Source organism: Camelus bactrianus, chromosome 3 (assembly GCF_048773025.1).
Source record: "Camelus bactrianus isolate YW-2024 breed Bactrian camel chromosome 3, ASM4877302v1, whole genome shotgun sequence".
NCBI lineage: Eukaryota > Metazoa > Chordata > Mammalia > Artiodactyla > Camelidae > Camelus > Camelus bactrianus.
In genome coordinates, this window is record NC_133541.1 from 143,701,554 (window position 1) to 143,714,187 (window position 12,634).

Sequence of the window (12,634 nt, forward strand, 5' to 3'; positions counted from 1 at the left end):
TATGGTAAAGGCTTGGTTTCAGGTTAGGGTTTAGGGTTAGGGTTAGGGTAGGGTTAAGGTAGGATTAGGGTTAGTGTTAAGGGTAGGGTTAGGGTAAGGTCCAGTTCAGCATCTGGGTCTGGGTCAGGGTCTGGGTCAGGGTCAATTTCAGGGGTCAGCATTAGGGTCTGGATAGGAGGCAGTGGTCAGTGTTAAGGTCAGTGTTTTTGGTGTGGGGACAAGATTCAGGGACAGGTCCAGGGTCAATGTTGGTCAGAGTCATGTTCAGGTACAGGGTTTATGGTCAAGGTCAGCAGATGGGGTCAGGGCTTCTGGGTCAGGGCTTGGATAGGGCTAGTGTTAGGACCAGGGCTAGGACTAAAACCAGGGCCATGGTTAGGGTTTGGGCCAAAGTCAGGGCTAGGGTCAGGGTCAGGGTCAATTTCAGGGCTAGTGCTGGGATAGGGCTAGGGCTCAGGGTACAAGTTTAGGGCACTGGTATGTAGGATGCTGGCTCAGGTGATGTTTAGGGTACATGTTCGTTTTTAGTATGAGGTTGAGGGAGAGGGTGAGGTTGAGGGAGAGGATAAGGGTGAGGGTCAGGATGAGAGTGAGGTTCGGGGTCAGGTTAGGGGCAGGGACATGTTTGTGGTTGGGGTTGAGTTTGTGTTTGTGTTTGGGGTTGGGGTTAGGTTTAGGATTGAGTTTAGGGTTAGGGTTTGGGTTGGTGTTAGGTTTGGGATTGTGGTTGGGGTTGGGGCTGGGACAAGGTTAGGGTTGGAGCTGGGGCTGGGGCTGGGGCAGGTTCAGGGTCAGTGTTTAGGTATAGGAGAAGTGTTCATGGTTAGGGTCAGGGTTCAAGGTTAGGGTCTGGATCCCAGAATGAAACATGTGGAGAAGCATACATTCAGCTAGCCTAAAGGGCAAGGGTAAATATAGAATCACTCTCCCTGAGTTCTCACCATGTTTCCCAGAGCTGGTTTCAAGGTAAAGGCAGTTTGCGAAGGAAAATCGAGTTGGAGAGAGTGCCTCCCCATATATACATATAGGTATGACTTTGTCCAAATCAATGAAACTCAGTGTTCGCAAAAAGGTAGGTGATGGATGGCTTCCACACACATTCAGTTCCGAGATTTATTTTTTAACATTTTTTTATTGATTTATAGTCATTATACAATGTTGTGTCAATTTCCTATTTAGAGCACAATTTTTCAGTTATACATGAACATATATTTCACATTTTTCTCTCTGTGAGCTACCATAAGATCTTGTATATATTTCCCTGTGCTATACAGTATAATCTTGTTTAACTATTCTACAATTTTGAAATCCCAATCTATCTCTTCCCACCCCCATCCTCCTTGGCAGCCACAAGTTTGTATTCTGTGTCTCTGAGTCTATTTCGGTTTTGTATTTATGCTTTTTTTCTTTTTTTTGATTCACATGATTCCACATATGAGTGATCTCTTATGGCATTTTTCTTTCTCTTTCTGTCTTACTTCACTTAGAATGACATTCTCCAGGAACATCCATGTTGCTGCAAATGGCGTTATTTTGTCGGGTTTTATGGCTGAATATTATTCCATTGTATAAATATGCCACTTCTTCTTTATCCAGTCATCTGTTGGACATTTAGGCTGTTACCATGTCTTGGCTATTGTAAAGCTGCTATGAACATTGGGGTGCATGTGTCATCCTGAAATAGGGGTCCTTCTGGATATATGCCCAGGAGTGGGATTCCTGGGTCATACGGTAAGTCTATTCCTAGTCTTTTGAGGAATCTCCATACTGTTTTCCACAGTGGCTGCACCAAACTGCATTCCTACCAGCAGTGTAGGAGAGTTCCCTTTTCTCCACAGCCTCTCCAGCATTTGTCATTTGTGGACTTTTGAATGATGGCCATTCTGACTGGTGTGAGGTGATACCTCATTGTAGTTTTGATTTGCAATTTTCTGATAATTAGTGATATTGAACATTTTTTCATGTGTCTATTGATCATTTGTATGTCTTCCTTGGAGAATTGCTTCTTTAGATCTTCTGCCCATTTTTGGATTGTGTCATTTATTTTTTTCTTTTTGAGTCATATGAGCTGCTTATATATTCTGGAGATCAAGACTTTATCGATTTCATTTGCAAAATTTTCTCCCATTCCGTAGGTTGTCTTTTTATTTTACTTATGGTTTCCTTTGCTGTGCAGAATCTTGTAAGTTTCATTAGGTCCCATTTATTTATTCTTGCTTTTACTTCTTCTAGGAGAAAAATTTTGATATGTATGTCAGATAATGTTTTGCCTATGTTTCCCTCTTATTGTATCTTGTCTTATATTTAAGTCTTTGATACATTTTGAGTTTATTTTTGTGTATGTTGTTAAGGGAGTGTTCTAGCTTCATTGTTTTACATGCTGCTGTCCAGTTTTCCCAATACCATTTGCTGAAGAGTCAGTCTTTATTCCATTGTATATTCTTGCCTCCTTCATCAAAGATTAGTTGACCAAAAGCTTGTGGGTTCGTTTCTGGGTTCTCTTTTCTGTTCCATTGGTCTATATGTCTGTTTTTGTACCAAAACCATGCTGTCTTAATAACTGTAGCTCTATAGTATTGTCTGAAGTGTTGGAGAATGATCCCTCCAGCCTCTTTCTTTCTCTTCAGTAATGCTTTGGTAATTCTAGGTCTTTGATGGTTCCATATAAATTTTATTATGATTTATTCTAGTTCTGCGAAATATGTCCTGGGTAATTTGATAGGGATTGCATTAAATATGTCAATTGTCTTGTGCAGTGTGACCATTTTAACAATATTGATTCTTCCAATCCAAGAGCATGGGATACCTTTCCAATTTTTAAAGTCTTCTTTAATTTCCTTCATCAATGTTTTTTTTAAATTTTTTATTGATTTATAATCATTTTACAATGTTGTGTCAATTTCCAGTGTAGAGCACAATTTTTTCAGTTATACATGAACATATATATATTGATTGTCACATTTTTTCTCTGTGAGCTACCATAAGATCTTGTATATATTTCCCTGTGCTGTACAGTGTAATCTTGTTTATCTATTCTAAAACTCTGAAATCCTAGTCTATCTCTTCCCACCCCCTGCCCCCTTGACAACCACAAGTTTGTATTCTATGTCTATGAGTCTACTTCTGTTTGTATTTATGATTTGTTTTTTTTTGTTTGTTTGTTTGTTTTTTGGGTTTTTTGTTTGTTGGTTTTGTTTTGTTTTGTTTTTTTAGATTCCACAGATGAGCAATCTCATATGGTATTTTTCTTTCTCTTTCTGGCTTACTTCACTTTAATGACATTCTCCACGAACATCCATGTTGCTGCAAATGGCATTATGTTGTCAGCTTTTATTGCTGAGTAGTATTCCATTGTTTATATGTACCACTTCTTCTTTATCCAGTTATTTGTTAATGGACATTTAGGCTGTAGGTGACACCTGCACCCCAATGTTCATAGCAGCATTACCTACAATAGTCAAGACATGGAAACATCCTTCATCATTGGTTCATAGTTTTCTGTGTATAATTCGTTAACCTCCTTGGTTAGATTTGTTCCTTGTTATTTTATTACTTTGGGTGCTATTTTAAAGGGGATTGTTTCCTTACTTTCTATTTCTGTTGATTAATAATCAGTGTAAAGAAATGCAACAGATATTTGAACGTTAATCTTGTAACCTGATACCTTGCTGAATTCTTTGATCAGCTCTAGTAGATTTGTGTGGACCTTTTAGGGTTTTGTATATATAGTAACTTGTTGTCGGCATATAGTGACACTTTTATCACTTCTTTTCCAACTTGGATCCATTTATTTCTCTCTCTTGTCTGATTGCTGTGGCTAGGACTTCCAACACTGTGTTGAATAGGAGTGGTGATATTGGGCATCCTTGTCCCAGATTTTAGTGGGAAGCTTTTGAGTTTTTCACCATTTTGTTCTATTGTGGCTGTAGGTTTGTCATATATAGCTTTTATATGTAGATATGTTCCTTCTATACATACTTTGGTGACAGTTTTTATCATAAATTGGTGTTGAATTTTATCAAATGTTTTTTCTGTATCTATTGAGATGATCATGTGGTTTTTGTCTTTTCTCTTGTTGATGTGATGTATTACATTGATTGATTTGCATATGTTGAAACACCCTTGTGTCCCTGGGATGAACACCACTTGGTCATGAAGTATAATCTTTTTTATGTGTTGTTGGATTCTATTTGCTAATATTTTGATGAAGATTTTGGCATCTATGTTCATCAGTGATATTGGCCTATAATTTCATTTTTTGGTAGTGTCTTTGCCTGGTTGTGGTATCAGGGTGATGGTGGCTTTATAGAATGAGTTTGGGAGCATTCCCTACTTTTCAATCTTCTGGAAGAGTTTGAGAAGGACTGGTATCAGTTCTTCTTTGCATGCTTTGTACAATTCCCCGGTGAAGCCATCAGGTCCTGGATTTTTATTTATAGGGAGGTTTCTTATTGCAAATTAGATTTCATTTCTAGTTATCAGTTTGTTCAAGTGGTCAGTATTTATTAATTCAGTCTTGGTGGACAGAATGTTTCCAGAAACTTGTCCATCTCCTGTAGGTTAACCAGTTTTGTTACATATAGTTTTTCATAATATTCTCAAATAGTAGTCTGTATTTCTATTTTGTTTGTTGCAATTTCTCCATTTCCTTTCTTTTTTTGGCTAATTTGTGCTCTCTATTTTTTCTTCTTTGTGAGTTTGGCCAGAGTTTTGTCGATTTTATTTACTTTTTCAAACAACCAGATTTTGGTTTGGTTGATTTTACCTATGGTCTTGTTAATCTCTATTTTCTTTATTTCCTCCCTAATCTTTATAATTTCCTTCCTTCTGCTGCCTTTTGGGGTTTTTTGGTCTTCTTTTCTAGTTCATTCAGCTGGTGGGTTAAATTGTTTATTTGAGGTTTTTCTTCTTTTTAGAGGAAGGGCTGTATTGCTATAAACTTCCCTCTTAGCACTGCCTTTGCTGTGTCCCATAAATTTTGTGTGGTTATGCTTTCATTGTCATTTGTCTCAAGGTATTTTTTAATTTCAGCTTTCACTTCCTCATTGACTCATTGTTTTTTTTTTAATAACAATTTGTTTAATCTCCAAGCTTTCCTTTTCTTCTTCTTTGTTTCTCTGTTGTTGATTTCTAGTTTCATGGCATTGTTGTCAGTATAGATGCTTGAGATAATTTCTATATTCTTAAAATTGTTGAGGTTTCTTTTGTGCCCAAGTACATGTTCTACTGAGAACAAGAAATTTAAAAAAGAAAAAAATTCTATATTTTCCTCCCTCCCTCTCCCACTCTCAATGATTTATATGCCTTCTTTTATAATTTTGTGTTTATTTTATTTGTAATTCATGAGTTATCACCTTTCCAGTTGTGAGTTTCTCATTTATGTAGCATCCTGCTGCTTTTCTATTTAGAATACAACTTTCAATATTTCTTTTAGCATGGGCTTAGTGTTGCTAAACTCTTGTAGTTTTTTCTTGTCTGTGAAATTCTTTGTCTCTCCTTCTATCCTAAAGGATAGCCTTGCTGTATAAAGTGTACTAGGCTGCATCTTTTTTTCATTCAGGGCTTTGAATATATTTTGCACTCCCTTCTGGCCTGTAGTGTTTGTGTAGAGAAATCAGCTGAAAGTCTTATGGCGGTTCCCTTGTAACTCCCTCTTTGCTTTTCTCTTGCTGACTTTAGGATCATTTCTTTATCCTTGACTCTGGCCATCATGATTATGATATGTGTTGGTGTGGGTCTTTTTGGGTTCTTCCTGTTTGGGACCCTCTGAGCTTCCTATACTTGGATATCTGATTCCTTCTTTACGTTTGGGAAGTTTTCAGTCATGATTTCTTCAAAAACCTTTTCAATCCCCTTTGATCTTTCTCCCCCTTCTGGGACCCCTATTATGGGAAGATTGGGATGCTTTATATTATCCCATAGGTCCCTTATGTCATTTTCATTTATTTTAATTTGTTTATCATGTAGCTCTTCTCATTGGGTGCTTTCTATTGTCCTGTCTTCTGGGTCACTAATTCGTTCCTCTGCATTTTCTAGTCTGGTTTGCTCAGCCATTAGATCACTCCTCATCTAAGTCAATGAGTTTATCAATTCTACTTGGCTCTTCTTTATAGCTTCAATTTCATTTTTGGTATATTTTATTTCTCTAAACACTATCTCTTTTAGTTCCCTCAATACTTTGATCAATCCTTTTTTGAAATGTTGATCTAGTAGGCTATGAATGTCTATTTCATTGATTTTCTTTCAGGCGATTTCTCTTGGTCTTTTAATTGGGGATGCTTTCTCTGCTTCTTCATCATGCTCATGCCTCTCTGGCACTGTGGTTTATGGAGTATCATTTATCTATTGTTCTCCTTAAGGAATTTATCTATCTAATGCCTATGTAGGAATAAGACTTAGAAAAACAAGAGAGAAAGAATTTTAAAAGAATGGAGAAAAAAAGGTTTGAAAAGAGTGTATAATGAATGATAGAAGAGCAAGTTGAAGCAGAACAGCAATCTCTAGTAGGAGAAAAGGAAAAAAGAAAAGTCTCTATCTTTTGAAAAGGACAATATCCTGTTGGAGTTCCACAGGTGCTCTGGTTGGCTGAGTGGGACTGTGGATGTGAGTCTTGGTGCATTTGTGGGAGAGGGTGAGCTATGAGTATCCTTCTACTCCACCATCTTGGCTTCCTCAGTTCCAAGATTTTATATGTGAAGAGGCATACATTCAACTAGCCTAAAGGGCAAAGGTACATCTACAAACAGTTACTCTCATTTCTAACCATGTTCTTGGGGCCTATATCAAGGTAAAGGAAGTTTGCAATAGAAAACGGAGTTGGAGCAAGTGCCACCCCTTATATATATAGGTAAGCCTGTCTCCATAAAACAGAATCTCTCTTCACACAAGGTAGGTGAAGGAAGGTTTCCACACACATTCAAATCCCAGAATAGAACATGTTGAGAAACATTCCTTGAGCTAGCCTAAAGTACAAGGGTACATGTAGAAACACGGACCCAGATTTTTCAGCATGTTTCCAGGTCCGGTTTCAATTAAAGGTAGCTTGCATTGGAAAACCGAGTTGGAGCTAGTGCTTCCCCTTATATATATGGGTAGGCCTGTCTCCCTAACACAGAATCTGTGTTCCCTACAAGTTAGATGAAGGATGGAGTGCACACACATTGGATCCCAGAATGGATATTTGGAGAAGAATTCATTCAGGTAGCCTAAAGGGCAAGTGTTTCTAACACTTACCCATATTTCTCAGCTTTTTTTCCTATAGCCACACACATTCGGATCCCTATATGGAGCATGTGGAGAGGCACTCTTTCATCTAGCATAAAAGGCATAGGTACATCTAGAAACACTTATCTGATAACTCAGCATGTTTCCTAGAGCCAATTTTAAGAGAAAGGCAGTTCACACTGAAAAACAGATTTGGAGTGAGTGCCTCCAGATAGGTCACTTGCATAGTTCCTCTAACACAGAACACCTGTGTTCCCAACAAGCTATTTGAAGGAAGTCTTCCAGACACATTCAGATCCCAGAATGGAACATGTAGAGAGGCATTCTTTCACCTAACATAAAGGGCATGGGTACATCTAGAAACACTTACTCTGTTTTCTCAGCATGTTTCCTACAGGCGGTTTCAAGGCACAGGCAGTTTGTGCTGGAAAACCAAGCTGGAGACAGGGCTTCCCCAAAGATATGTAAGTAGCATTGTTCTGCTAACCCAAAAACCCCATGTTACCCACTAGCTAGGGGAAGGATGTCTTATATGAACACTTACTCTGCTTTCTCAGCATGTTTCCTAGAGTTGGTTTCAAGGGAAAGTCACTTTGCACTGGAAAATTGTGTTAGAGTGATTGCATCCCCATAGATATATAACTAGAATAATTCCCCTAATACAGAAACCCAGTGTTCCCAAAACTCTGAGGGATGGCTTCCACACACATTCGGATCCCAGAATGGAGCATGGGGCAGGTGTTCTTTCAGCTTGCATAAAGGAAATGAGTACATCTAGAAATAATTCTTCTGATTTCTCAGCATGTTTACTACAGCCAGTTTCAAGGGAAAGGCAGTTTGCACTGGAAAACAGAGTAGGAACAAGTGCCTCCCCATGGATATATAAGTAGTGTAGTTCTCATGCCACAGAAACCATGTGTTCAAAACAAGCTAGATGAAGGATCGCTTTCACACACATTAGGATCCCAGAATGGAGCATGTGGAGATTCGTTCTTTCTTCTAGCATAAAGGGCATAGGTATCTAAAGATACAGTTAGTCTTAATTCTCCACATGTTTCCTAGAAGCAGTTTCAAGGGAAAGAAGATAGTGCTGGAAAACCGAGTTGGACTGAGTGCCTCCATATGGATTTGTAAACAGAGTATTCCCCTAACACAGAAACTCTGTGTTCCCAACAAACTAGTTGAAGAATAGCTTACATACACATTTGGATCTCAGAATGAAACATGTAGAGAGGCATTAAGTTCATCTAGCATTTAGAGGATTGGTACATTTAGAAACAATGACTCTGAATTCTTAGCATGTTTCATAGGGCCTGTTTCAAGACAAAGGTAGTTTGTGCAGGAAAACAGTTTTGGAGCGAGTGCCTCCCATCAATCTTTAGGTAGCGAGTTCCTCCAACACAGAAACAATGTGTTCCCATCAAGCTTGGTTAAAGAAGTCTTCCACACATATTCAGATACCAGAATGGAACATATGGAGAAGAGTTCTTTCTTCTAGCTCAAAGGGCATGGGTACAGCTAGAAACAATTACTCTGATTTCTCAGCGTGTTTCCCAGAGCCGGGTTAAAACGAAAGGCAGTTTACTCTGGAAAACCAAGCTGGAATGTGTGATTTCCCCATACGTTTGTAAGTTGCGAAGCTCCACTAACACAGGAAATATGTGTTCCCAACAAGCTAAGTGAAGGACTGCTTCCACACACACTCGGATCCCAGATAGGAACATGTGGAGAGGCGTTCATTCATGTAGCATAAAGGGCATGATTAGATTTAAGAACCAGTACTCTGATTTCCCAGCATGTTTCCTTGAGCCGGTTTCAAGGGAAAGGAATTTTGACCTAGAAAAATATGTAGGAGTGATTGCCTCCCAATTGGTCTCTAAGTAACATTGTTCCCTTAATACAGTAACTATGGTTTTCCACCAAGCTAGATTAAGGAAGCCTTCCCAACATTCGGTTCCCAGAATGGAACATGTGGAGAAGCGTTCATTCATCTAGTTGAAAGGCATATGTACATTTAGAAACACTCTGAATTCTCAGCATGATTCCTGGAGCCGGTTTCAAGGGAAAGGCAGTTTTTCCTGGAAAACCGAGTTGGAACTATTGCCTCCCCATACGTATGTAACTTGTGTAGTTCCCCTAACTCACAATCTCTGTGTTCCCAACCAGATAGTTGACGGACAGCTTCCGCAGACATTCATATTCCAGAATGGAACATGTGGTGAGGCATTAATTCATCTAGCAAAAAGGGAATGTATACATCTAGAAACACTTTGATTTCTCAGCATGTTTCCTAGAGCAGATTTCGAGGGAAAGGCAGTTTGCCTGGAAAACAGAGTTGGAGCAAGTGCCTCCATATAGGTTTGTAAGTAGAGTAGTTCCCACAACACAGGAACTATGTGTTCATAACAAGCTAGGTGAAGGAGGCCTTACACCCACATTTGGATCCCAGAATAGAACTTGTGGAGAAGTGTTCATTCATCTTGCACAAAAGGCTTGGGTACATCTAACACAAACACTCAGATTTCTCAGCAAGTTTCCTAGAGCCGGGTTCAATGGAACAGCAGTTTGTGCTGGAAAACATAGTTGGAACTCCTGCATCCCCATATGTATTAATGTAATGTAGTTACTTTAACACAGAAACTATGTGTTCTGAACAAGCTATGTGAAGGACAGCTTGCACACATATTCCGAACCAAATAAGGAACTTGTGGACTGGCATTCTTTCATCTAGCACAAAGGACATCTGTACAGCTATATACACTCTGAATTCTCAGCCTGTTTCCTAGAACCAGTTTTAAAGGAAAGGCAGTTTGCACTTCAAAACCGAGTTGGAGTGATTGCCACGCCATACATATGTAAGTAGCGTAGTTCGGCAAACTTCAAAACACTGTGTTCCCAACAAAATATTTGAAGGAAGGCTTCCACACATATTCATATCCCAGAATGGAGATGTGGAGAAGCATTCTTTCATCTAGCATAAAAGGCATGGGTATATCTACAAACACTTACTCTGATTTCTCAGGATGTTTCTCACAGCCGGTCTCAAGGGAAAGGCAGTTTGCAATTCAAAACCGAGTTGGAGCGAGTGTCTCCCAATAGATATGTAAGTAGTTTAGTTCCCCTAACACAGAACACCTGTGTTTCCAACAAGCTAGTTGAAGGGTGGCTTCCACACACATTCGGATCCCAGTATGGAGCAAATGGAGAGGCTTTCTTTCATCTAGCATAAAGGGCATGATTACATCTAGAAATACTTACACTTATTTCTCAGCATCTTTCCTACAGTTGGTTCCACGGGAAAGGCAGTTTGCCTGGAAAACCGTCTTGGAGCAAGTGCCTCCTCATAGATAGGTAAGTAGTGTAGTTCCCATAAAACAAAACACATGTGTTCCAAACAAACTAATTTAGCAGGTCATCCACGCAGATTCAGATCGCAGAATGGAGAATGTGGAGAGGCATTATTTCATCTACTATAAAGCGCTTGGGTATATCTAGAAACAAATTCTCTGATATTTCATCATGTTTCCTAGAGTTAGTTTCAACAGAAAGGCAGTTTGCAATTGAAAACAGTATTGGAGCTAGTGCCTCCCCATAGATAATTAAGTAGAATACTTCCCCTAACATAAAAACCTGGTATTCCCAAAAAGCTGGATGAAGGACGACTTCCACACACATTAGGATTCCAGAATGGAGCATGGGGATAGCCAGTCTCTCATCTAGCATAAAAAGCATTGGTATATCTAGAAACACGTACTCTGATTTCTCAGCATGTTTCCTAGGGCTGTTTTCAAGGGAAAGGAAGCTTGTGCAGGAAAAAATAGTTGGAGCAAGTCCCTCCCCATAAATAAGTAAGTAGCATAGTTCCTTTAACACAGAACACCTGTGTGACCAACAATCTTTTGAGAGCAGCTTCCACACACATTCAGATCGCAAATGGAGCATGTGGAGAGGCACTATTTCATCTAGCATAAAGAGCATGGTTACATCTAGAAAAACTTACTGTGATTTCTCAGCATGTTTCCTAGAGCCTTTTTAAAGGGAATAGCTGTTTGCTATGGATATATGAGTTGAAGTAAATGCCTCCCCATAGATATTTAAGTTGTGCAGTTCCCAGAACACAGAACAACTCTGTTCCCAACAAGCTATATGAAGGAAGGCTTCCACACTCATTTGGATCCCAGAATGGAGCATGTGGAATGCCGTTCTTTCATCTAGCATAAAAGGTATGGGTATACTAGAAACACTTAGTCTGATTTCTCAGCATATTTCCTACAGCTGTTTCAAGGGATAGGCCATTTGCATTAGAAAACCTAGTTGGAGCGAGTGCCTCCCAATAGATAGGTAAGTAGCATAATTCCCCTAACTCAGAACACCTATGTTCCCAACAAAGTAGTTGAAGGACGGCTTCGACACATATTCAGATGCCAAAATGGAGCATGTGGAGAGTCGTTCTTTCTTCTATCATAAAGGGCATGTGTACATCTAGTAATAGTTACTCTGATCCCTCAACATGTTTCCTAGAGTTGGTTTGCAGGGAAAGGCAGTTTGTGCTGGAAAACTGAGTACCAGCAAGTGCCTACTCACAGATATTTATGTAGCATAGTTCAGTTAACCCAGGAACACTGTGTTAAAAATAAACAACCTGAAGGACAGCTTCCACACACATTGAGATCTCAGATATGAGCATGTGGAGAATGGCATATTCATCCAGCATAAAGGACCTGGCTACAAGTAGAAACAATGACACTGATTTAATAAAATGTTTCCTTCAGCCGGTTTCCAAGTAAAGTCAGTGTGCACTGGAAAGCCGAGCTGGAGTGCCTCCCCATAGATATGTAAGTAGCATAGTACCCCCTCATCAAAAACTCGGTTTTCCAAACAAGGTAGGTGAAGGATGGCTTCCACACACATTCAGATCTGAGAATGGGACAAGAACAGAGGCATTGCTGCACCTAGCATCAAGGGCTGGGCATCATCTATAAACACTGATGTGATTTCTCAGATGTTTCTTAGAGTCAATTTGTAAGGAAAGGCAGTTCGTGCTGGGAAAACTAGTAGGAGGAGCTTCTTCCTGTAGAAATGTAAGTTGCTTTCTTCCCCTCAAGCAGAAACTATGTGTTCCCAACAAGGTAGGATAAGGACGATTTCCACACATATTCAGATCTGAGAATGGAACAAGAAGAGAGGCATTGCTGCATGTAGTATCAATGGCTGGGGAATATCTGGACACACATACTGTGATTTCTCAGCATGTTTCCTAGAGCTGGATTGTAAGCAAAGGCAGTTTGCACTGGAAAACCGAGTTGGAGTGAGGACCCCCCCATGGATATGTAAGTAGCGTAGTTCCCCTCAAGCAGAAACTCTGTGTTCCCAAGAAGGTAGGTGAAGGACTGCTTCAACACACATTCTG